At 43.3% G+C, this 27,703-nt stretch overlaps 1 long non-coding RNA gene across 1 annotated transcript; it reads right to left on the bottom strand.

The window, feature by feature from the left end:
• Positions 1–8,127: 8,127 nt before the first annotated feature.
• Positions 8,128–26,389, bottom strand: LOC140068981 (uncharacterized). The gene is made up of 2 exons (XR_011848665.1): positions 26,258–26,389; positions 8,128–8,275 (listed from the first exon to the last, which is right to left on the bottom strand). It is a non-coding gene; the product is annotated as an uncharacterized lncRNA (long non-coding RNA).
• Positions 26,390–27,703: the final 1,314 nt, after the last annotated feature.

Here is a 27,703-nt window from a genome sequence, read left to right as displayed (position 1 = left end):
GTGGATAACAAATATAAGAAGATTAGCACAGTCACGGTGCCTTGATCTATGAGTAAGTGTCCCTGGTTTATCATGATGGGTTTTGATGGAAGATTTTCTTTAAGTAAAGGAGCCACAACAATTCCAACAGTAAGGTCTCCTGCACACGGCGTCTGGTTTTGTCCATATACTATTTTATACATACTGTGCAGACTGATATTCACTTCAACGGACTAATGTGCATGAACGTGTTTTTCATGGATCTGTGAGAAGGTTGTAGTAAAGTCCTATCCCTGGCTGTGTTTGTGGCTCGGGCCTTCCCATAGAAGTCTACAGGAATGTAAACAATATAGATGCCTCATGTCGCATGTAATCTGTATTTAGAGATTAGTTGCTAGATAACACAATCATGTGACCCTTCAACAGGATTGGACAAGCTGGTGACATCACTTGCCAGGGGATCTGCAAAAACGGACCTGCGGCTCAGAAATAGATTGCACAGTGATAACTCACGGATTGCAAAAACAGAACACGGATCCATTGTTTAGCAGCCGGGGAGCTTCTGCTTCTTCCGTGCTAAAACGTCACTTTATTAATATGCAAATGAGATGAGCGAAGAGCTTTGCGGGCGTTAGCAGAGCCCTTTATACCCTTTGTGTTGGTGTCCAGCACCAACACACATCCTTCCTCCACCAGCTACTTCTGTAAGGTCCAGCTACTGTTGCAGGGGCTTTGTCAGAGCCCCTAAAGCACTTCCGCCTCATTATAATGTTTGTGAAGTTTTAGCACAGAAGGAGTAGCTGGAATATAAAAACTAAGGTACGGGTGACGTGTGGGCTTAGCCCTATATAACATCTCTGTTAGTTCTGGTAGGTAAATCATGCCGACAGATTCCCTTTAAATGCATAACCAATCAGATGCTTTTGCAGAATGTTTATCCTTTTTTTTTTTACATCGATTCACTTTTGTATATTGATAATTGAATACAGAGATTTGTTTTTCATTAAAAATAAGAAAGATTTTGTAAGGTTTTTGTGTTTATTACGTTTCTTACTAAATCTCCTCCTACAACCACTTACACAACAGGAAGAGAAAAGCGCATTGCAGTCATATATATTTATATCAGTGTGTAAATCTCCCATAATCTGTGGATGTAAAACTATGTAAGAGAATCACTGAGCTGGAGTGATATAACAACCAGGTGTCTCTTGGTCTATATTCACATGGGTCAGACATGAGATGTGCAGAACAATGGTCGGAATCCTACTGGATTGATAATGATGGACTATTTTATGGATAGGTCATCAATATGTAAAGCTGGTTTATAGGAGATGTAACACTGCACCATCTGCACATGTAAACCTAAGGCAGATCTAGACAGGATAAAATCCGGAGACATCTACCAGTATGATGTGTCCTGTAGGAGATTTACCACTAGGTGGCAGCACTCGCTTTTATCAACCTCAACAGACATGAAATCTCCTTACCTGACTTATCCAAATATCAACAAATATGTAAAAACTGATGCAAATATTAGAAAAAAATAAACACTGCTCACATCTTTCTCCCCGGATCCAATGTTGGTGCCATTGATGTCTCAGTATTTGTTTACAGATGGCATGGAACTCTGGCAATAGTGTGCCATCCCACCATGGTTATATAATGTCTGCCTGCAAACAGGCGCAGCTCCAACCTGGATCTCAAAGGGGATTATTTCTTCAGGAAACCATTTTTTACTTTTGATGAAAGTCTCCAGGCGGCTCCCAAAACACCTCTTATAGGGGTTCAAAGATTGGAAAACATGCCTGCTTTATTCAAAAAACAGTGCCACCCCGGACCATGGTTTGTTTTGGTATTGCAGCTCAGCTGTATAGAAATGAATGAGGCTTCCTGTCAATACCATGCACTACCCATGGTCAGGTGTGGCACTGTTTTTGGAAGAAAGCTGCCATGTTTTTCAACCACTGAACAGCGCCACTGACTTTAGGTGGGTCTCTGTCGCTGCAGTTTTTAATGCTACTGTGATTACCGTATTTTGCTTCTCCGATTGTCACAGCATCAGAGGAGAGCCGTCACGCTCTGATCAAACATCTGCCCCCACAGGGGGTTGTTTTCCCCCTATATCTGGGACTCTTACAGATGCCCCATTTACAGATGAAAACTAGAAGTAAAAAAACAAAAATTTTAAAAAAACGGAACGAGGCAATAGGGGAGATTTATCAGAAGTGTCTGAGAGCAAAACTGTTCTAGTCGCCCATGGCAACCAATCAGAGCTCAGCTTTCATCTTCACAATGCAGTTTATAAAAAGAAAGCTGAGATCTGATTGGTTGCCATGGGCAACTGGAACAGTTTTACCTCAGACACTTTTGATAACTCTCCCCCAATGTCTTTTATAACCTTATGGGGGACATATACGCCGAATTGCCCCCGCGATCGGATTGTGCACGCGATTGGATTGTGTCGCATCAGTGCCAGCTTGCATGCAACGGAAATCGGGGGCGTGGCCGTCGAAAAACCAAAAAAAAAAGTGTCGCTTGACACCAGGAAGAGGATGGGGAACACTGGCAGACCTCGGCGGACCTCCGCACAGCAGCGACACCTGGTGGATATCGGGCGACCTTAGTGAATCCCGGATTGCGACAGGACCAGGTAAGTAAATGAGCCCCATAAAGTTAAAACACAAACACATTACATATAAATAAATATTTAAAAATACACATTAATATTCCCCAATAAAATAAAAAAAGAACCCCCACTACACTATAAAAAAACAATTGCCCCGTTTGTCCCATAGTATACATATATAATAACGACGGTTATTAGGTAATTAATTTATATTGGTTATTTTGAAAACTTCAAAAAATATATACTATACAGTACAAAAAATGTTCTTTTCTCCAGTTTTTGTAACTTTAACCCCTACCCCCCCAAAAAAAGTAAAAATGGAAAAAAGGCCGCATAACTTTTTTTTATTTTTAACTACCCCTGTGTGACACAAAAAAAAAAATGCAAACATTTTTATGGTATTGCACAAAAAAAGAAAGTTATGGACCTTAAACCAAGTATGAAAATTTGATAAAAATGTCGCTCATAAAAACCTTTTAAAGGATATCTACCATCAGTATGAAGGAGTGTAAACCCAGAACACTGACATACTGGTGTGTGCCCCCTCTGGCACTGGACTGTGGGAAGGAAATAAGTTTGTTATTGTTTTTTACTGTGGTAACAGAGGGAAAGAATACAGGAAGATTTGGGACAATGTATAAGGAAGGACCTGTTGGTGGTTTAGTTTGCCAAATCGCCCTGACAGGTTCCCTTTAAGTCACTATGAATTCATAATCACCTAGACCTAATACATGCACATTGTTAGGGGAAAGCACAGATTTCGGTAAGTCTTATTTAAGACACTTGGATGATCCAACCTTTTGGGTGTGAATATACAGTAATATTTATGGCAGTTGTGAGGATGTAGCAACAGAATAAATATTGTGTTGCAATATATATTCTTATACATTGCAACATTGATCGATTAATATACAATCAAATATGGCATAAAGCCAAATGTGCTCCTTTCACTGGGCCACCTGGGGTTACATGTATCTTAATAACAACAGGGCCCTATATGGGCTCTAAGAGGAAGCCCCCGCAGGTATATACTGCCCCCTGCAGTACAGGGGAAGGAGTTTTTACACTTAATAGAGTCATGGACTGAAGGAAGCATTAGGCTCATCTTGCAATTTACTTCAAAGTAAGTAATATTGCAACTTAAAGGGGTTGGCCACTTATACTAGACTCTAACAGGGTTTGTATAATAACCTATTCGGGTCACCCATATTAGGCTAAATTCACATTAACATGTGCCCGCATTTCCGTACCACGTCACGCCAGCCCCTCTCCATAGAGATTCATGCGCATGGCGCCGTATTCCCAGGGAAAGATAGGACATTGCGCCCATTGCCCTTTATGGGGGACGTGTATACGATGTATTATATACGTCAGCTGTATATACGTCCCCAATACGGCAGTGTGAATGTAGCCTTACTTTGATAAAGGTTATCATTCGCTTCTGAGAGCTGCATGTCACATGTCCCCCAAGCAGCAGGACTCAGCCTTCCAGGGACGTCCTATGTCCTGCTGGCTTCCTGTGGATGGGAACGCCCTCTGCATCACAACCACCCCATATCAGTGCTTGGAGGGGTGTGTGGATGTATCTCTCTGATATTGGAGTGGTTTTGATGGAGGGGGAATGCATACAGTAATGACTGCACAGCCCTTCCATCTGATGCAGGCCAGCTGGACATGGGTTGTTACAGGAACTCCGAGTCCTGACCAGGACTATGACCCCTGGTGGCTGGGGGCAAAAGAGAAACTTTATCAGGGTAAGTAAAATGTTGGGGACCCTATTAGGATCTTACACTTCCTCTCTTAACATTCAGTATTAGTGGCCAACCCCTTTAAAATGTGTAATAATATTTTTAAAAAAGTTATTTTTAAGTTTTAGTGAAATCTTGTTTTCCCATAATTGATCAACTACACAAGGTACAAAGCACAGAGCTGAGGATACATGCGCTCATAAATGCCATGCCCATTATAATAACACTGATCTGGACGGGCTGGCTCACATTCTTAGAAATGCACAAAATTACAAGACAGGAATTTTAATGAGCAGCTTGTCAATCATGTAATGGCCATTAGCGGGATTGTATTGTTCTACTTTAAAGGTGTGTTTAGTAATAACAGTCACCCCCCATGAGTAGTTCTCTATGGGTCTATGATGCGCACTGGAGAGAGGTTGGACTGCCCAATTCATTGGCTACACTACTCATTACTGCTGTATGATGTACACCAGGCTGCTGCTTCTATGGAGGAGCAACGGAGCTAGATTGTTCAAAATGACAGATTGTGGCACATTTACATTTACAGTCTAATGTGCAATCTGTGTATAGTGCAGACGGTGCCAGATTCAGGATTTGAGGCGCACATTCTTCACCTTTAACATAGAATGGGGCTTATTTACTAAGGGTCCACGGTTGCACTCTCGTTGTTTTTTCCAGAGTTTTCGGGATTTGTGCCGCCAGGACAGGTATTTAACTGGGGAATGTGTTGCACGCCATCTGATTGTGGCGCAGCTGCGATTTAACTTTCAAATTGTGTCGCAAGATCAAGCACTTACATGCAGACACATGCAGGATATCGGGCGCACAATCTTAGTGAATCGCAGCACAGTGCATTATCATTGGAAAATGCACTTTTGTGAACTCCACAGGACCAGGCAAGTAAATGTGCACCATTATGCGACACATTTCTGTCAAACTTTGCATGGTAAATATGGCGCACAGTCCGACTGAGCACTGGAACGCCCCTTTCAGTGCAGAAATTTGTGTAAGTGAACTGGAGTTTGTTCTTTTAAGCAGTGGAGGTCACAATGATCTATCCCCCACCATTTAGTTGGGGACCCCCAATGCACAGGGCCAACACCCTTAACAAGTAAATAATATTTGTAAGAAATATAGGCCCAAAGAACCTACACCATCTGTGCCAGAACCTGGCGTCCAGCTCTCCCTTCGGCATTCGTAATTCTTCCCTCTTCTTTAGCTGTTCCAGACAAATTTACAGCCCCCCAAAACTCTGCCATAATCATCCAAAAAGTGTAACCTTTTGTGGCCACCCAATAGATGTTTGCATCTTATAAAAGTTTTGCATTGGAAACTAGTTAATTATTGAATGTGTTTCATAAGTGGATGGCAGAGGATAATGACTTGTAGATGGTATGCTGTACGCCCAAGAAGGGAGGTTACTATAATAAGTAGAAATATGAGCGCTGTCAGCCAAAACTGTGTCAAAACAAGAATGTTGTTGGTACAGCATGTCTCCGGACTCCATGTCTTCCCACACATTTAGATTGTCTTATTCTTATAAATTATGATTTGGGAATTCGGAAGCCATCATTGTGATAAATCTGTGGTGATCTCCTTGTTATCAGGAGATTTTGTCAATCAAACCTCATTGTAAAATCTGCCATGCATGATCTGGCCTACAACCTCAGTTTGGCAAATTTCTTGTAAACCTGTTATAATTATACATTTTCCAATATAGAATGTACACTGACTTATGCAGCACGGGGGCTCAGTGGTTGGCACTACAGCCTTGCAGCGCCCGGGACCTTGGCTCAAGTCCCCTCCAGGTCAACATCTGGAAATAGTTTGTATGTTCTTTCTGTGTTTGCGTGGGTTTCCTCTGGTTTCCTCCCACACTCCAAAACATACTGGTAGGTTGATTAGATTGTGAGCCCCATGGGGACAGGGACCAATTTGGCAAACTCTGTGCATCGCTGCGTAATATGTTGGCGCTATATAAAAAGTAAAGGAATAAATTTGACTACTAATGTATATGGACCTTTTTATGGTAAAGATATTCAGAATCCATTTCAAAATCTTACTTGCACTTTTTCATTACCATATTTCGTAGCCTCGGCGCCCCGCTGATCAATATTCAGACCCCACCTCCCGTATCCTCCCCCTGACCATCCCTCCCCCCCTCCCTAGGCAGTTTGGGTACCTCCCCTCTGCCTAGTCACACAGCGTAGGGACGGGACACATTGGCATTGTGGAGTGAGGCTCAGTGAGGAATAAGTGGCGCATGGGTAGTAAGCTCACCACGCAAGGTTTGCTTGTGCAGGGAGCCGATGTCTTGGGGGAGGGATGTACAGACGGAGGATGTGGGAGGGGAAGGACTGAATATTGATTACCAGGGCGCCAAGGGTACGAAATATGGTAATGAAAAAGTGCACATTAGATTTCAGAAGGTCGCCTCCCCCGGGACTTGCAAAAATGGAGCCAGGTAAAGTTAAAGAACCCTCATGAACAATGAAAGCTGTGATAAAGGCATGTCTGCATAATACTTTACAGTGTCTATGGGAACCTGTCTCCACGGAAAAATAGCCCATTGGTGACAGGTTCCCTTTAATTCTGATGATAGATTTCCTTTGAGCTAAAATTTTCTTTTGTGCCACTAAATTCAAAAGCCTCTAATATTTTACTAGCCTTAAATCAAGCTGTGTGAGGTGTTATAGTTTTATAATAACTATTCGGCGGTGCAGACTAAAAACTATTCAGCGATACTGTATAAAATGCTAAATATGTTCTCTGTATAAAGCGCTAAATAATGCGCTTACTTGTCTAAAGTTTTTAAATATCCTTATAATGACAGACTTTGTAGGCAAAATAAGATGCCATTTTAACTAAATCACTAGAATTAGACTTAAACATGTGAACCTTTGATTGCTCATATGGACTTAAAGGGAACCTGTCAGCCGAAATTGACCTAATAAACCACAACCACTATGCTGTTAAGCAGCTTCCAGATCATGTTCATGACCCAGTGTGGTGGCAGCATTCAGGAAATCCACTTTGAAGTGAGATGTGAATTGGAGTCAAAGAGGTGGATATTTTAAGACTGAAGTCAAGCTCTCTTTTCCTCAAAAAGCCCTGTTTTCTGTAAGTGAGGGTCCTGCATCTAGTGACATCACTAACCAGATCCCTGGATGGATGATGTCTCTGTCAATCACAGAGAAGGAGGTGTTCAGAGTTCCCCACAATGATTTCATTGACTTTATGCAACCAATTTACATCTCACTTCTCACCACAAAAACTAGAAGTTGTTATGTTGTTTGACGATATACTGTTAGTGGTTTATTAGTCCAATTGCTGATGACAGGTTCTCTTTGAATATTATGTATTGTACAATATCTGATACTGTATAACTTTGGCAGGTCCTAAGAAAGATTTGTGCATGCCAAACCTATGGACCTCTGGCTCACATCCAGCCTTTTATCACATCATACGGGAAGAGGGCGAGAGGTTAGAGAGGAGCCCAACCGCCTGGTTTAATAATATCATAAATTCTGCATAGGTCATTGTGCTACTTTTACAACCTTGTCTTCAGTATTTCAAAAACTACATAAAAAAATGGAAAATGTCAACCCAACCAAATGGTGTCCCCTCAAATGATACCCCTCTTTATTTGTTATCCATTACTAGACTGATATATCTCCTATTGGCTTGTATAACGCCTTAGAGGCCATGATAATGGGGTGGAGCGGACATGAATATCATCTTCTGCAATTGAAGAAGCTGGACTGGGCAGCATTGGGTTGAAATATTTAAGAGGGACATATTTGAAGAGGCTTTATGTCAAGGCTCAGGTGTTACCTATTGGAGGTAATCGGCTTTCGCTCTGAAGGTGTCCTCTCCGAGTCTGTCATCACAAGCTGATTACAAAAGCTGATACTTCACCCTGCAAAGGAGGAAGAAACACAAAATGGGCAGTCAGCCATACAGCGCTCTATCTAAGGTTGCCTTCTTGTTCCTGATTAACCCCTTAAACCAGTTACGATCTTTAACACTTCATACATCTATCTGTTCCTCTAGTTTTTGCCAAATACATCTGAAGTCCACATTCACACTTGCCATTTCACAGTTTTTTTTTTTTTAAATTCTATTCTTTTAAGGGGGAAAACATTTGTTCTGAATTATGGATAGATTCTTGGGGACAGGTGAATTTTTTGGATAGTTGCTACACCACTGTCTTCTGGCATACAAGCCATGAAAAGTTGAAATGAAAAAGTTATGGCAAAGCTATGTCTCTTATGCCACCTCCATAATAGGTGGGCGGGGCATGGGGTGGGCCAAGGAGTGGAGTGAACTATTGCGTCATCTATAGTTCCAGAGTCTCTTAGTATATCTTGGGCATGTGAGCAGTAGGGGATCATCAAGAGGTGATGAACGTCAGGAGGCCTGAGCCTGATAAATGTTCCCCTTTGGTGTGGACGGTATATATGTTAAAGTCAATCTACTATTTTGTATTATGCAACACTGATGCAGAAACATATCTTGTTTAATCCCTAAACCAAGTGGTTTTGCTGCAAAAACAAATTATGATAATGAGGCTCTGTGCTCTCCTGTGGCTGCCCCCGGCGCTCTCCTCTTACCCCAATTATGCACTGCTTCAGCTTTGTCCTGCCCAGGATAAGCTGAGAATACGTCATCACTGTGTTGTCCCTGACAGGCAGAAGTAATCTATTGCTGCTCCATCCCCCAGCTGCTTTGTAAGAGTCATCCAGCTCAGGTTGATTAGTCCTGTTTGAACAGTTCAGGCAGCTCTTTTATGCACAGAAGACAGTCTGCACCCAGCTTTCCTAAGGTCCTGAATTTTATAATTGTTTTTTGAGCAAAACCACTTGGATCAGGGATTAAACAAGATATGTTTCTGCATCAGTGTAGCTACAGCATTCTCAAGGTATGTTTGGTTGACAATGAATAAAAACAAATGGTAGATTTCCTTTAACCCCTTAATGACCGCCGTATCGGCTTTTTACGGCGGTCATTAAGGGTACTTCTTCTGACGCGTACGCCTTTCTACGGCGGCGCGTCAGAAGAAGATTTCGGGACACCGGGTCTCGCTGGTGCCGGTGTCGGGCTGTGATATCACAGCCCAAACCCGGCACTAACACCCGGGATCGGAAAAACTTACCGGGGGATCCGATCCCTCCTGCCGCTGCCCCGGGTCCCGACGAGTGACCCAAGGATGCAGGCTTCTCTCCCCGCCGGGTTCCGCCTCCTGGCAGGACCCGGCTGTAAGAAACTGAGTATGCGCGGCATGCTCAGTTACTTACACTATACACTGCAATACAAGTGTATTGCAGTGTAAAGGCTTGAATAAGCGATCAGATGATTGCTTATTCAAGCCAAGAAGTAGAAAATGTAAAAAAGTTAAAAAAAAAAATTCAATCTTTTTATAATATGATTAAATAAATAAAATAAAAGTCCCATAATCTCCCCAGTAACACATAAAATGCAAATAAAGTAAATAAAACACAAAAACACGTACATATTTGGTATCACCGCATCCGTATTAATCTGTACAATAAATCTAAAACAATATTGAACCCGCTCGGTGAACTACGTGAAAAAAAAACTAAAAAAACTTCCCATAATATACAATTTTTCATCAAACACCATCACAAAAAATGTTCTAAAAAGTGATCAAAAAAAGTTACGTTCCCTAATATGATACGACTGAAAAGAACAACTGTTTTCGCAAAAGATAAGCCCTCAACCAGATCTGACAACAGAAAAATACAGAAGTTATGGCCCTGAAAAGTTGTCAATAGTAAAAACAATGCGATTTTCTCCAATATTGGTTTTGCTCAGGAAAATTGAGCAAAAATAAGAAAAACTATAATAATGAGGTATCACCGCAGTCGTAGTGAACCAGGGAATAAAGATAAAATATTATTTTTATGTTACGGTGAGCGGGGAAAAAAAAATGCTAACAATCCAAAATAAAAATTGATGATTTTGTTTGTGTGCCCCTTGAAATAGTTAATAAAATCTCATGAATAAGCTTTAGACTCCCAAAATAAATTATCTATACATCTATAAATTATCATAAATTACATAAATTATCTATATATCTCATCTAGAGATGAGCGAACATGCTCGTCCGAGCTTGATGCTCGGTCGAGCATTAGCGTACTCGAAACTGCTCGTTGCTCGGACGAATACTTCGCCCGCTCGAGAAAATGGCAGCTCCCGCCGTTTTGCTTTTTGGCGGCCAGAAACAGAGCCAATCACAAGCCAGGAGACTCTGCACTCCACCCAGCATGACGTGGTACCCTTACACGTCGATAGCAGTGGTTGGCTGGCCAGATCAGGTGACCCTGGGATAGACTAGCCGCTGCCCGCGCTGCTCGGATCATTCTGTGTCTGGATGCCGCTAGGGAGAGAGCTGCTGCTGGTCAGGGAAAGCGTTAGGGTGTTCTATTAGCTTACTGTTAGGCAGGAGTGATTCTCCAAGAACCCAACAGCCCTTCTTAGGGCTACAATAACGTTCTACTTTTTTTTTTTTATTTGCAGCTAGTACCATATTGTGAGGAATTTGCAGGGGGACTTGCTACCGTTGTGTTTAGCTCTTAGTGACACACATATCCACCTCAAACACCAAAGTGGGAAAATTTATTAGGGGTTTGATTTCAATTAGGCACAGTCTGCCATTTACTTTTTATTTTACGTTTATTTTTTTAATAACTCAGTGTCATCTCATCTGGCATAGTAGTGTGCTTTCATACTTGGCTAGAGAATAGCCATAGGAGAATCCAAACGGCTTACTTACGCCTACAGTAGCGTTATATATATTTGATTTCTGGTTGATCTGCTGGTGGCTGTACTTGCTGCAGTGCATCTACTAGCAAATTGTGAGCAATTTGTAGTGAGACTTGCGACCGCTGTGTTTTGCGCTTAGTGACGCACATATCCATTGCAAAGACCGAAGTGGGAAAATTTAGTAGGGGTTGGATTTCAATTAGGCACAGTCTGCCATTTTTCCTTTTTTATTTTACGTTTATTTTGTTTCATAACTCTGCGTCATCTCATCTGGCATAGTAGTGTGCTTTCATACTTGGCTAGAAAATAGCCATAGGAGAATCTAAACGGCTTACTTACGCCTACAGTAGCGTTATATATATTTGATTTCTGGTTGATCTGCTGGTGGCTGTACTTGCTGCAGTGCATCTACTAGCAAATTGTGAGCAATTTGTAGTGAGACTTGCGACCGCTGTGTTTTGCGCTTAGTGACGCACATATCCATTGCAAAGACCGAAGTGGGAAAATTTAGTAGGGGTTCGATTTCAATTAGGCACAGTCTGCCATTTTTCCTTTTTTATTTTACGTTTATTTTGTTTCATAACTCTGCGTCATCTCATCTGGCATAGTAGTGTGCTTTCATACTTGGCTAGAAAATAGCCATAGGAGAATCTAAACGGCTTACTTACGCCTACAGTAGCGTTATATATATTTGATTTCTGGTTGATCTGCTGGTGGCTGTACTTGCTGCAGTGCATCTACTAGCAAATTGTGAGCAATTTGTAGTGAGACTTGCGACCGCTGTGTTTTGCGCTTAGTGACGCACATATCCATTGCAAAGACCGAAGTGGGAAAATTTAGTAGGGGTTGGATTTCAATTAGGCACAGTCTGCCATTTTTCCTTTTTTATTTTACGTTTATTTTGTTTCATAACTCTGCGTCATCTCATCTGGCATAGTAGTGTGCTTTCATACTTGGCTAGAAAATAGCCATAGGAGAATCTAAACGGCTTACTTACGCCTACAGTAGCGTTATATATATTTGATTTCTGGTTGATCTGCTGGTGGCTGTACTTGCTGCAGTGCATCTACTAGCAAATTGTGAGCAATTTGTAGTGAGACTTGCGACCGCTGTGTTTTGCGCTTAGTGACGCACATATCCATTGCAAAGACCGAAGTGGGAAAATTTAGTAGGGGTTGGATTTCAATTAGGCACAGTCTGCCATTTTTCCTTTTTTATTTTACGTTTATTTTGTTTCATAACTCTGCGTCATCTCATCTGGCATAGTAGTGTGCTTTCATACTTGGCTAGAAAATAGCCATAGGAGAATCTAAACGGCTTACTTACGCCTACAGTAGTGTTATATATATTTGATTTCTGGTTGATCTGCTGGTGGCTGTACTTGCTGCAGTGCATCTACTAGCAAATTGTGAGCAATTTGTAGTGAGACTTGCGACCGCTGTGTTTTGCGCTTAGTGACGCACATATCCATTGCAAAGACCGAAGTGGGAAAATTTAGTAGGGGTTGGATTTCAATTAGGCACAGTCTGCCATTTTTCCTTTTTTATTTTATGTTTATTTTGTTTCATAACTCAGCGTCATCTCATCTGGCATAGTAGTGTGCTTTCATACTTGGCTAGAAAATAGCCATAGGAGAATCTAAACGGCTTACTTACGCCTACAGTAGTGTTATATATATTTGATTTCTGGTTGATCTGCTGGTGGCTGTACTTGCTGCAGTGCATCTACTAGCAAATTGTGAGCAATTTGTAGTGAGACTTGCGACCGCTGTGTTTTGCGCTTAGTGACGCACATATCCATTGCAAAGACCGAAGTGGGAAAATTTAGTAGGGGTTGGATTTCAATTAGGCACAGTCTGCCATTTTTCCTTTTTTATTTTACGTTTATTTTGTTTCATAACTCTGCGTCATCTCATCTGGCATAGTAGTGTGCTTTCATACTTGGCTAGAAAATAGCCATAGCAATAGGATAGCATCGTTTGGTTTTAAAAACTCAAAAACACAAAAAAAAACAAAAAACACAAAAAAAAGTTAAAAAAAAATTAAAGTTATAACTCTCATTTTAAAAATGTTTAACCCGAGGGCTAGGGGTAGAGGACGAGGGCGGGGACGTGGGCGTCCAACTACTGCAGGGGTCAGAGGCCGTGGTCCTGGCCGGGGTGAGACACCACCTGCTTATGAGGGAGCAGGGGAACGCCGCAGAGCTACACTCCCTAGGTTCATGTCTGAAGTTACTGGGACTCGTGGTAGAGCACTGTTGAGGCCAGAACAGTGCGAACAGGTGATGTCGTGGATTGCCGACAATGCTTCGAGCAATTTGTCCACCAGTCAGTCTTCCACGCAGTCCACCCATGTCACCGAAATCGCCACTCCTCCAGCTCCTGCACCTCAGCCTCCTCCCCCCCAGTCTGCCCCCTCCCAGGAAAATTTGGCATTTGAACCGGCATACTCTGAGGAACTGTTTTCTGGACCCTTCCCACAGTCACAAACCACTTGTCCGGTTGCTGCTGAGCAATTTTCCGATGCCCAGGTTTTCCACCAGTCACAGTCTGTGGGTGATGATGACCTTCTTGACGTAGTGGAAGTGTGTAAAGAGGTGTCCGACGATGAGGAGACACGGTTGTCAGACAGTGGGGAAGTTGTTGTCAGGGCAGGAAGTCCGAGGGGGGAGCAGACTGAGGGATCGGAGGATGATGAGGTGACAGACCCAAGCTGGGTTGATAGGCCGGGTGAACACAGTGCTTCTGAGACGGAGGAGAGTCCTCGACCAGAACAGGTTGGAAGAGGCAGTGGTGGGGCCAGACGGAGAGGCAGGGCCAGAGCTGGTGCATCAGCGCCAAATGTGTCAACTAGTGAAGCTCCCGTGGCGAGGGCTCTTGCGGCGAGGGCTAGATTTTCAGAAGTCTGGAGGTTCTTTAAGGAAACACCGGATGACCGACGGACTGTGGTGTGCAACATTTGCCAAACCAGGATCAGCAGGGGTTCCACCACTACTAGCTTAACTACCACCAGTATGCGCAGGCATATGAATGCTAAACACCCCACTCAGTGGCAACAAGCCCGTTCACCTCCGGCCGTGCACACCACTGCTCCTTCCCCTGTGTCAGCTGATAGTCAGCCCCCTGCCCAGGACCCTGCCACAAAAACCCCATCGTCGCCTCCACGATCCTCCACAGCATCCACCAGCGTTCAGCTCTCCATACCCCAGACGCTGGAGCGGAAACGCAAATATAGTGCAACCCACCCGCACGCCCAAGCCCTTAATGTCCACATCTCCAGATTGCTTAGCCTGGAGATGCTGCCCTATAGGCTAGTAGAGACCGAGGCCTTTCGCAACCTCATGGCGGCGGCCGCCCCTCGGTATTCGGTCCCCAGCCGCCACTACTTTTCCCGGTGTTCCGTCCCAGCCCTGCACCAGCACGTGTCAGACAACATCACCCGTGCCCTGACCAACGCCGTTTCTGACAAGGTCCACCTGACCACGGACACGTGGACGAGTGCTGCCGGGCAGGGCCACTATATATCGCTGACGGCACATTGGGTTAACTTGGTGGAGGCTGGGACCGAGTCTGACCCTGGGGCTGGTCATATACTGCCGACTCCGAGGATTGCGGGGCCTACCTCGGTCCAGGTGTTTCAGGCCTACTATGCCTCCTCCTCCTCCCACCCCTCCTCCACCTCCTCCTCCGAACTACCATCCGTGGGCACGGCGCCATCAGTCGGTAGCTCTAGGCACAGCAGCAGTGCCGTCGCTAAGCGACAGCAGGCGGTGCTCAAACTGCTGAGCCTAGGCGATAAAAGGCACACCGCCCAAGAGCTATTACAGGGCATCACGGCGCAGACTGATCTGTGGCTGGCACCGCTGAACCTGAAGCCAGGCATGGTTGTGTGTGACAACGGCCGTAACCTGGTGGCGGCTCTGCAACTCGGCAGACTGACACATGTGCCATGCCTGGCCCATGTGTTAAATCTGATAGTTCAGCGTTTCCTCAAGACATACCCCAATCTGTCAGATTTGCTCACGAAGGTGCGCCGCATCTGTGCGCATTTCAGGAAGTCCAGCACAGATGCTGCCACTCTCAGGGCAGCGCAGCGCCGCCTCCAACTGCCCGCTCACCGACTGTTGTGCGACGTGCCCACGAGGTGGAATTCAACACTGACCATGTTATCCAGAGTTTACCAGCAGCGCCGAGCCATTGTAGACTGCCAGATGTCAACTTCCACCAGAACTGGTAGTCAGGTCAGTCAGCTTCCTCAAGTCTACAATGAGGAGTGGACGTGGATGTCTGATATCTGTCAGGTGCTGAGTAACTTTGAGGAGTCAACACAGATGGTCAGTGGCGATGCCGCCATCATCAGCCTCACCATCCCGCTGCTTGGCCTGTTGAAAAACTCTCTGATCAGCATGAAGTCGGAAGCTTTGCGCTCGTCACAAGAGACGGGGGAAGAAGATTCCCTTGTTGATAGCCAAAGCACCCTTAGGTCTGTTTCTCAGCGCATATCGGAGGAGGTGGAGGTGGAGGAGGATGAGGAGGAAGAGGAGGAGAATGTTGGCGAGACACAAGAGGGGACCATTGTTGAGTCCTTCACTGTTCAGCGTGTATGGGCAGAAGAAGAGGAGTTGGAGGAGTTGGAGGAGGAGGAAATGGACAGTCAGGCCAGTGAGGGGAGTGAATTCTTACGCGTTGGTACTCTGGCGCATATGGCAGATTTCATGCTAGGCTGCCTATCCCGTGACCCTCGCGTTCAAAGAATTTATTCCAGCACCGATTACTGGGTGTTCACTCTCCTGGACCCACGGTACAAGCAAAATCTTTCCACTCTCATCCCTGCAGAGGAAAGGAGTGTGAGAATGCATGAATACCAGCAGGCCCTGGTGCACAAGCTGAAACAGTATTTCCCTTCTGACAGCGCTAGCGGCAGAGTGCGTAGTTCTGCGGGACAAGTAGCGAGGGAGAGTAGGCGAGCAGGCAGCTTGTCCAGCACTGGCAAGGGTACGCTTTACAAGGCTTTTGCCAGCTTTATGTCACCCCAGCAAGACACTGTCACCTGTCCCCAGTCTCGGCAGAGTAGGGCTGATCTTTACAGAAAGATGGTGAGGGAGTACGTAGCTGACCATACCATCGTCCTAAATGATCACACAGCTCCCTACAACTACTGGGTTTCAAAGCTGGACATGTGGCACGAACTGGCGCTGTACACCTTGGAGGTTCTTGCCTGCCCTGCCGCTAGCGTCTTGTCTGAGCGGGTTTTCAGTGCAGCTGGTGGCATCATCACCGATAAGCGTACACGCCTGTCGACTGACAGCGCTGACAGGCTGACGCTTATTAAGATGAATAAAGCCTGGATTTCTCATAATTTCCAATCTCCACCAGGTGAAGGAAGCTCAACCTGAATAATTGATCCACTCCTCCTCCTCCTCATTTTCCTCCTTCTCCTCCTCTTTGTACAGTAAAGCAGAGGAAACTGGCTATTTTTTGACAGGGCCCACTGGCTCTAGCTATAGTACTTTATGCATTTAATTTTTCTGGAGGGCCACCGACCCGTTCCTCTGTTTTAAACAATTTTTGGGAGTGCCACATACAGGCACTCAATCTATTCAATTTTTCTGGAGGGCCACCTACCTGCTCCTCTGGTTTGAAAACTTTTTGGGACTGCCACATACAGGCACTCAATCTATTCAATTTTTCTGGAGGGCCACCTACCTGCTCCTCTGGTTTGAAAACTTTTTGGGACTGCCACATACAGGCACTCAATCGATTCCATTTTTCTGGAGGGCCACCTACCTGCTCCTCTGGTTTGAAAACTTTTTGGGACTGCCACATACAGGCACTCAATCTATTCTATTTTTCTGGAGGGCCACCTACCTGCTCCTCTGGTTTGAAAACTTTTTGGGACTGCCACATACAGGCACTCAATCGATTCCATTTTTCTGGAGGGCCACCTACCTGCTCCTCTGGTTTGAAAACTTTTTGGGACTGCCACATACAGGCACTCAATCTATTCTATTTTTCTGGAGGGCCACCTACCTGCTCCTCTGGTTTGAAAACTTTTTGGGACTGCCACATACAGGCACTCAATCTATTCAATTTTTCTGGAGGGCCACCTACCTGCTCCTCTGGTTTGAAAAATTTTTGGGACTGCCACATACAGGCACTATCCAAATTAAATTGTCTCCATAGCAGCCTCCACACGTTGTCTCCATTGCTACCTCCAAAAGTCGTCCATATAGCTGCCTCCATACATCGTCCCTTTATCAAACGAGGTGTGTCAGGCAGAAATTTGGGTTGTTTTCATGGATTCCACATCAAAGTTGTTAACTTTGTCGCCAACCTGCTGTGTTATCCACAAAATATACTGGCAAACTTTTATCATTTACCAATATTATTTCAGCGCTTCTTGCGCATCTGTTTACATTCCCCTCACCCGCCATATCCCAAACTTATAAGAACGCTACTACACTTGATCTTATACAAAAGGTTCTTAGAAGTGCTGTTTGGGGAGTAGCCTAGAGACAGGGGCTTGGATTGGCGAAAGCTCGCCTGGCTGCGGAGCGCCAGCTCCATCCCAAGATCCAACTAACATAGTTTTAACTGCAGCACCTTTAATCTACTACTAGTTCACTGCCTCCATAATAATAATAATAATCTTTATTTATATAGCGCCATCATATTCCGTAGCGCTTTACAAATCATAGGAAACAAATACAAATGTAATGTAACAGAGCACAACATTTGTATGGAACAACAGGAGTGAGGTCCCTGCTCGCCAGAGCTTACGGTTTATGAAGATGATGGGGTAACACGAGGTAAAAGAATATTTAATGGTCAAGCCATTCTTCTTAGGGAATAGAACAAAATATAATAAATGGAATTGCTGTCGCTTGAACCACTCAGCCGTCATCTTATATACCAGGTCCAGGGTGAATGGGACTGTAGAGAAGTCTGGTGCCTGTTGGTTGCTGGATAACAGATGGGAGGACGACACAGGACGGGTTAGTAGAAGAGTTAAAACTTCATGCAGTTAATGAGTGTTATAGGCTTGCCTAAAGAAATGGGTTTTAAGAGCACGTTTGAAACTTTGGAGGTTAGGTATTAGTCTGATAGTCCAGGGCAGAGCATTCCATAGAATTGGTGCAGCTCTAGAGAAGTCTTGGAGACGCGAGTGGGAGGTCCGCACTAGGGTAGAGGTTAATCTAAGATCACTGGCGGATCTAAGAGCACGGGTTGGGCGATAGACTGAGATAAGAGAGGAGAGGTAGGGGGGTGCAGCATTATACAGAGCTTTATGGATGAGGGTTATTATTTTAAACTATTCGAAAGGAGACTGGCAGCCAGTGCAGCGACTGGCATGAACTGTAAGCATACATGGTCCCCTTATCAAACGAGCTGTGTCAGGCAGAATTTTGGGTTGTTTTCATGGCTTCCACAACAAACTTGTTAACTTTGTCGCCACCCTGCTGTGTAATCCACAAAAAATACTGGCAAACTTTTATCATTTACCGATATTATTTCAGCGCTTCTTGTGCATCTGTTTACATTCCCCTCACCCGCCATATCCTAAACTTATAAGAACGCTACTACACTTGATCTTATACAAAAGGTTCTTAGAAGTGCTGTTTGGGGAGTAGCCTAGAGACAGGGGCTTGGATTGGCGAAAGCTCGCCTGGCAGCGGAGCGCCAGCTCCATGCCAAGATCCAACTAACATAGTTTTAACTGCAGCACCTTTAATCTACTACTAGTTCACTGCCTCCATACATGGTCCCCTTATCAAACGAGCTGTGTCAGGCAGAATTTTGGGTTGTTTTCATGGCTTCCATGTTAACTTTGTCGCCACCCTGCTGTGTAATCCACAAAATATACTGGCAAACTTTTATCATGTACCGATATTATTTGAGCGCTTCTTGCTCACCTCCTTTGGTTCCTCTCTGCCACCCATTGGTTTGAAGCCTGAGTCCATTTAGGGTATGTCGCCATGACACTCTCTAGCCTGCTGCCGCTGCCTCTGCATGCCGTCCCCTATAGTGTCAGGGTCAATTATTGGATGTTTTAGATGCTATCTAGCTTCATTCTGTCACTCTGTCATGGCCATGCTGTTGCCCATAATTTTGGCATAATGGTGCGATTAAGCAGCCTCAGAGGCATCCATGCATGCTGCCCCTGCTGTTTCCTGTCCATTTCCGTGGTGTTTCCATCCTTTTCTGAGGTTCCCAGGTGTTTGGCCAAGCTTCCCTGTGCAGAGCCTTGGTCCCCTTGAAAAATGCTCGAGTCTCCCACTGACTTCAATGGGGCTCATTATTCGAGACGAGCACTCGAGCATCGGGAAAAGTTCGTCTCGAATAACGAGTACCCGAGCATTTTAGTGCTCGCTCATCTCTAATCTCATCCCATAAAAAATAAGCCCTCATATGTTCGCATTACCAAAAAAAATAAAAATGTATAGGTCGTACAATGTGACAATACAAATCTGCTGTGAATGGCGCCTCCATTCATTCTATCCCCGGCCGTGCGCCCGTACAGCAGTTACCACCACATATGGGGTATCAGTACACTCGGGAGGAATTGGGCATCAAGCGTTGCAGTGCGTTTCATCATTTCATTTATTCTGAAAATGTCAGTTTTGGCCTAAATGAATGTATTTTCCAAAAAAATTCTATAGTTTCTAAATCGCAAGTCCATATTTTTTAACCCATGTGAAACACTTAAAGGGTTAATAGACTTAATAGAAGTTGGTTTACATATGTTGAGGGGTGAACTTTCTATAGTGGGGTAATTTATGGGGTTTTACTATTATTTAGGCCTTTCAAAGTCACTTGAAAGCTGAGTTGTCCCTCAAAATGTGAGTTTTGGCAATTTTCATGAAAATAAGAAAAATCGCACCTAAAGTTCTGCACCTCATAACATCCTAGAAAAATGACCGGAAGCATAAAATATCATCCCAACATAAAGCAGATATTCTGTAAATGTTAATGATCAAACTTTTTGGGTAGTTTTACATCTTGTCTTGAAACCAGAACATTTCAAACTTGGAAAATGAAGAATTTTTACAAACTTTTGCCAAATTTTCACTTTTTTTCAGAACGAAACGCAAAACTTATCACTTAAATTTTATAACTAACATGAAGTACAATGTGTCACGATTAAACATTCTCAAAATCACCCGGATATGTTAAAGTGTTCCGAAGTTATAACCAATTATCGTGAGACATGTCAGATTTGAAAAATCGAGTCTGGTCATTGAGCTGAAAACTAGTGTCGGTGATAAGGGGTTAAAGGGTATCTGTCAGCAGTTTCAAACATACAATGCTGCATACATTATTTGTTAGCAGCCCTGGAGATCTGTGTAACCATATCTTTGTATGTGTTGTTGCTTGCAATAGGACTGTAAAAGTGCATTTATATTCCAGGATTGTAGTTGGACTTTGAGCACTCTGATGCACTGGTGTGTGAGATCTCATCACTGAAAACAGCACATCCCCTTCCCCATAAGTAACTGCTGAAATATACAGCTAAAGCAGGGGGAGGGGCTGTGCTGTGTTCTATGGTGTGTTTAGGTTTCACAAAGTCCAGCGATAATCCTGGAAACTGAGGTCAAAACTATTTACAGATTTTGTTTAAGGGAACACTCATTGCTTATCAGATGACCACATCACTCTGTTACCCACTTGCATCCAAAGACTCTTGTGTCCACCAATGGTCACTTCCAAATAGTTTCTATTCAGTCAATAGCTCTGCACCTTCTGCAACCAGCACATTGCCACAGCGACAAAGTTCTAGTTTTAAAGAGTAATTATTTTTATACTTTTTTTTATATTCGTTTTTAACTAATAGTGATCACTGGCAGTCTTGATCCCTATCTATGATTTCTCCATGTCAAATCACTGAGCCTTCTGTTTGGGTTTAATTTTCCCACAGCTGCCATCCTAGACCCCTATGTGCGTTTCGGTCGGCCATAGGCTGCTGCGCATCGCACACAGAGACAGTCAGCGACTCAATTAAGCTGATTCGCTGACTTTCCAAAACTGGGGGGCCCCTTTAAAAGTGAATGTGGTGGGGGCTCCGGGGCGTGCGCCCTGGGAGCCCCTCCATTAATCCGGCCCTGCACCCTAGGCAATATCGCTTTCCTTAGATTAGGTAATATGTGGTGAGTGCTTTATCTGATCACAATCATCTGGTGGGAATCTCTAGAGCCAGAGAATCCCCCAGTAGTTCCTGTTTCCTGCAATGGACAGTAGGACAAAACTTTGTTTGACGCCATCTTTGTAGCCAACCACTTGTACCCAGGGTCTATGATTCATAAATAACTTATGAGACCTTACTGATGATATGTTCTGTGTGCGCTATGATACCAATGGTTGTAAGAGTTTCTGGTTGTATCATTGTCAGGTGCACAATGATGCCATAGCATTGAGACATCACAATCACATTGCGTCATGATGTTCAGCATGTACATACTTATACATACACTGTGAACATAGCGATATGGTAACATTATACCTTTCACTGTTATATAGTCATGTCACTCCAGGTGAGCATCTATATAGTATATATGAGTTATATGAGTTATCGCTGTCATCCTCTCAAAGACTACATTGTATTTCCTATCCAGTAATTAAAACTGTAAAAATCTACACGCTGCTCTCTAATTACTGCTCCCAAGCTCCACGCCTCACAATGCCATCCATCTCCTTTCACGTGTGGAACACAAGCAATGACTCAGATCACTGGCTGGAATAACATTAGTAACTTCCATTTCCATTACAGTTTTTACACTTCAAAGGTGCTAGTAATGCCTCATATGCCACCATATAAAATTTACTACATCGACCAGGTGCTTAATGAAGCCTGTAGGAAAGAAAACCTATCATCAGGAATCTACCTATTAAAGGAAATCTACCATGTGATTTGATGCTTTATGAAACAAACATACCTTGAGAATGCTGTAGCTACACTAATGCAGAAACATATCTTGTTTAATCTCTGAACTGAGTGGTTTTTCTAAAAAAAAATTATAAATCTTAGTAAAGGTGGGTTCTGCTGGCTGCAGTACATAAACACATTACAAGGAACTCACTGAACTGTCCAGACAAGACTAATCAACCTGACTCATGCATAGCAGTTGGGGGGTGGTGCAGCGATTGATTACTTCTGCCTGTCAGGGACAACACAGTGATGACCTATTCTCGGCTTATGATGGGCAGGACAAGGCTGGAGCAGTACATAATTACAGTAAATGAAGAAGCGCCACAGCAGCCACAGAAGCGCCAGAGCCTCATTATCATAATTTTATGATCGTTTTTTCAGCAAAACCACTCGGTTCAGGGATTAAACAAAATATGACTCTGCATCAGTGTAGCTACAAGATTCTCAAGGTATGTTTAGTTCATGATGCACAAAAGCAAATGGTCATTTTCCTTAAAGGTAGATCTGATAGTAGGTTCCTACTAATACCCCTAGCCCTAAACTGTCATTCCCTAATCCTATAACACTTTCGAAACTTCATCTCACTAATTAGCAAATTTATGGCAGAGGCTACTGGGGCATGGAGTTTCCTCTCCGGGCTGTGGGAGCAAAGGCTACTCCACACCCAGTAGCGTATGGTGTTCCCACCTCCTTCCTCATCCTTGGTACTATCCTTCTGCCCGTAGTTGCTCCTGCTCAGTGCCAGCATCAGAGCTCACTGAAGGGCCTACTGCGCATGCGCAGAGCTTGAAGAAGCCATTGGCGTGAAGTAGCATTGAGAAGCACCAGGACAGCCTAAACTACAAGAGCATAGAGTAGCTTTTGCTCCATGCCCTAGTAGAATAAAAGTTTAGATCAGGTTAGGAAGTGTTATAGGATTAGGGAAATATAGCTTAGGGCTTAGGGTTTTAGTAGGAAGCTACCACTGGATCTACCTTATTAGGTAAATTAAATTAAATTAAAGTAATTAAAGTAAATTAAAAAATTTGGATGCAGTTTTTTTGTGTGTGGTTAAAGGGAACCTGTCACCACATTGTTCACAAATACAGGTAGTAACAGGCTTCCATAAAGCAGTATTAAATAACATGATCAAAGATTATAAGCCAAGCACACTGACATACTGGTGTGTGTCCACTTTTCTAGCTTCTTCTGCCTTGTTTTCTTACTAAGAAAATGACTTTCAAAATCATGAATAAAAGCCTGAGGGGCTCTGGGCTCATGACCACTATTAAAGGGATTGGCCATTAACAGAAAACTTCTACAAGGTAAGTATAAAACCCACACATATTATACTTACCCTGATAAAGTTTCCTGGTTTTTTTATGGAATCACGAGTCACGTGATCTGCCAGCAACAGGACTCGGGGCTTCGAGTGACATCCAGTGTGTGGAGGAGCTTTTCAAAAATATCTGCAAGCCCCTCCAACCACTGGCATGGGAGTGGTTATGATGGAGGGGGAATGTGTAAAATTATGACAACGCGGCTTTCGGGGGAAGACTGTAGTAAATGTGGGCTGCTCCCATCCCACTCCCCACCTGATCTCGCCCCCTGGCACGCCCAAAATACTGTGCAAGTTGAAAAGCCCCAAAAATGGGGAGCTTCATGTGCCTTCTCCGCCAGAGAACTGCCAGAGACTTAAAGGACATCTACCACCTGGATCAAGCCTGCCTATGGAGCCCGGAGCCCCTCAGGCTAATTTGCATAATTTCAAAAGCCTTTTTTCGTAAAAAACAGAGAATAAGAAGCTAAAAGAAGAGCAGATCCTGCTAGAGAGGGCACACACCAATATGTCAGTGTGCTTGGTTTACAATTCCTGATTCTGGTGGTAGATGTCCTTTAATTAATCTGTCAAAGCAGAGAACTGTCTAGTTTAAGTCTGCACTGGTCTTAAGACTGAAACATTAATTAATCTCCTCAATATATCGACAAGGTTCAGTGTCTTTGCCTCTCATATATGTTACTTTTGGGCACCTATAACAGGGATGTTATCAAGTCTGTCCACAGTGTCCTAATTGTTCTTATTGTATAAATGCAGCTAATGCGATGCTTTAATAAAATCTATTGACTGGGACAGTATTAATATGGAAAACATTATAAATTTATTATGGAAAATACTAACCCTAATATAAAAATAAGAATACAGCAGCAGGTTACTGGGGATGCCTACATCTCCATGCAAACACTGCTCCCTGGTTGTATTAGGATAGGCTGCCAACCATGCATAGCTAATAGGAATGCCACTAAGTATTAAAGGAGACAAGCAATAATGTATCCAATTACCTGAGTTGGGGGAAGGGAAAACATAGCCCAGGACCTTCAAATGGTTTATCATTAACTTCTGCAGAGCCAGAGAATGTTTTTACTATGAGCGTTTAATCCCTAAATACTAAGAGATGTTAATTTCAGATTGCCATAAAATGGGGATCCTAATGGATCCCTGTAGTCAAGGCCCTTTAAATTGGGCATGTTGATAACCAAAATATTTATAAGTTTTTTAATTGTTGGGATGTGCCAAAAAGTTTTTTCTACATTTCTTTATAGTTTAATTTAGGGTTCAGCTAGATTCACACTAATTTTATAGCTTTCCAATAGTTTCTTCCATTACTGATGCCTGATGGAAGTCCTCAATAATGTAGTGTTCCATTTATAGAACGCAGTTGTATCTGATAATAAGTGGATGGGCTTCCTTCTCTTCCTAAAATTAGGAAGAGAACGATGGAAAGCTATATAACAGTAGTGTGAACCAAGCCTACTCCGTACAAATGTAAGAGAAAAAAAAAATACATCCATGCATACTGTGGCCATGGGAGCCATTCACTGAAGTCAGTAGTGATGGTAGTTATAGTGGCATCGCTAGGGATCACAGAGGTCACTTACCCTACAGGCCCCCCTCACCACTTAGCAAATCCCTTCCAGTGCTATAAATAGTACTTGAGTAAACCAGAACTTGAGTATTATTATTGAAAAACTGAAGTAATCAATTGTATCTGTGTCTGTAAGATACTGAGATTGGTGCCACAGTGATGACTACATGGCTACATGACCCTTCTGCACAACCACGAGGCGAGACCAGCCTCTTGCCTCAGGCAGCACTATCTGAAGCAAAAGGGGGGGGGGACACATTATGGGCGCAGTCACCTTCTACAGAGCAGAACCTTACTCTTAAAAATAGTGTCTCTCCACACCAAATGGGTGTCAGCTGCCTCCTTAAATAATATAGTTGCGTTTTTTAAGACGAACATTTGATTAATTAAGAGAGTGGTGCAGACTGAGGTATCTAAGTACAATGTGGGATGTAGTTGTCATCTGGGGTGGGATTCAAATTTTTAATTACAGGCGCCCTATTTGGAACTGAGAGGTCTATGGTGTAGCGCATGAACACAAAAAAAATATACCTTCTATAATAAAGAATAACAATATTTATAATTATCCTATAGTTACATAGTTTATATGGATGAAAAAAGACACATTTCAAGTTCAACCAAGTTTAAATTAACTTTTCTGTGTACCTTATTAACATTTTTCAACATTATAGTCTTCTAGCCTTGTCTTCTGGATGCAATAGAATTGTGCACTTAAGGGTAATACAAGCACCGATTGTTAATCTGGTGAAAAACAGATTTTGCAACATCAACATTTTTTTTTAACTTTATTATTATCTTTTGCATATTCTTATTTCAAACTTAATACTGTCCAATCACTATTATGCCCCCACAGTATTTAACAGGGCTATACAGAAGCCAATATTGTAACTGGGCCCCCAAAGTAGCCAATATTATAAAAGGTCACCACAGTAGCCAATATAGCAACAGTGCTCCAACATTATCAAATATAAACACAGACAAGTACCCCACAGTAGCCAATATATTCACATGACCCCAGATAAACCAATATATTGTGGCAAAAATATTAGTCAAAGTAATAGTATAATAATAGCTAATATAGAGCTACTACAGTAACCAAGTCCCCACAAGTCCCAATATAGTAACAGTGCCCTCACAGTAGACAATATATTAAAAGGGACGGACAGGGGCAGATTAAGACTGCCATGGGTCCTGGGCTGTATGAAATTAACTCCTACAAGTCTGGAATTACTTCCTACATATAATACTAGAATCAAACTCCTTGGGGAAAGGAGGATGTGTCCCTTCTACCTGCTTTCAATGTGTGGTTTCAAGACCGCTGGAGGATCTTCAGAGGTCCTGAAATGGCTCTTGCGTACATGTGTATTGGAAGCATGAACAGATGTACGAGGATTTAATGGGTGAGGGTCCTTCTCAGTATAACATTTGGTGAGTGGTTTTGGTGGCCATGCACCCCCTAGAACAGTGATGGCAAACCTTTTAGAGACCGAGTGCCCAAACTACAACCAAGACCTACTTATTTATCGCAAAGTGCCATCACAGAAATTTAATTTATGATTTATACTCCCTTCTCTGTCACAGTTTTCATTGATACCAGCCCCTGAGGACACCAATAAAGCAGAAAATAGTCCCAGGTACAGCTGTCACTTTAAAATAGCTCTGTGCACAGCTAGTCCTGGTCTGTCTGGGACTGCAGGAAGATACCTGGAGTCCTCTCTGGTGATGGCCTGAGTGCCCACAGGAAGGGCTCTGAGTGCCACCTCTGGCACCAGTGCTATAGGTTAGCCATCACTGCCCTAGAAGACTTAGGCCCCAGGCTACTGCCCACACTGCCTATAATATTTTCCACTACTGTGGCCAGGAGCAACCAAATAGTAACATGACCCCCTCAGTGGCCAATATAATAACAGTGCCCTCACAGTAGTCACTATGGTAACAATGACCTTCACAGTAGCCAATATAGTAACAGGGCTCCTCTGTAGCCAATATAATAAATGGGTCCCCATAATGACTAATTTAGTAACAGTGCTCAAGAGTAGCCATTATAGTAATAATGTCCCACATAAGCCTAGCTGCAGTGCTCCTCAGTAGCCAATCATCACAGTGCCCCACAGTAGCCAATAACTACAGTGCCCCCATTAGCCAAAAGTAACAGTGCCCTCAACAGCCAGAACAGTGCTCCCAGTAGCCAAAAGTAACAGTGCACCCAGTAACAAATCTAGTGCCTCCAGTAGCCAGAACTGTATCCCAATAGCCAGTAAGACTAGAGTCCCCAGTAGCCAGAACAGAACATTTTGATTGTAGATTTCCTTTCATTGTAAATGATTCAATAGTAGTTTAACTTTGATTATTATGTTTTTGTATGGGGGTGAGGGTGTATTTTAGTATTTCACCCCAGGCAACAGAAAGGCCATAGCAGGGAAGCAGTAGGTATTAAATGGAGGGGTATTGTAATTTACCATGTCATATAATCTGCACATCTTAGCCCATGATTTGCAATGGTTAAAACAACAACGTGTCCTGCAGCTACAAACCCCAGTGATCGTCTATAATATGTCCCTACAGCACTACAGTAAATGCCCAGAGGTTGAGTATATTATTTTAGTTAGTTATTACAATAGTTGAATGAATACCTCTCATAACATAAAAAGTGCATTCCTATTTGTCAAACAGATGAAGTAAAGTTGAACATTCCAAGCATGAGAGAGATGTCCCAGATTTCTTCTCTCACGTTCC

Source organism: Engystomops pustulosus, chromosome 7 (assembly GCF_040894005.1).
Source record: "Engystomops pustulosus chromosome 7, aEngPut4.maternal, whole genome shotgun sequence".
NCBI lineage: Eukaryota > Metazoa > Chordata > Amphibia > Anura > Leptodactylidae > Engystomops > Engystomops pustulosus.
The sequence above is the reverse complement of the archived record's forward strand: the minus strand, read 5'-3'. Positions and strand labels throughout refer to the sequence as shown.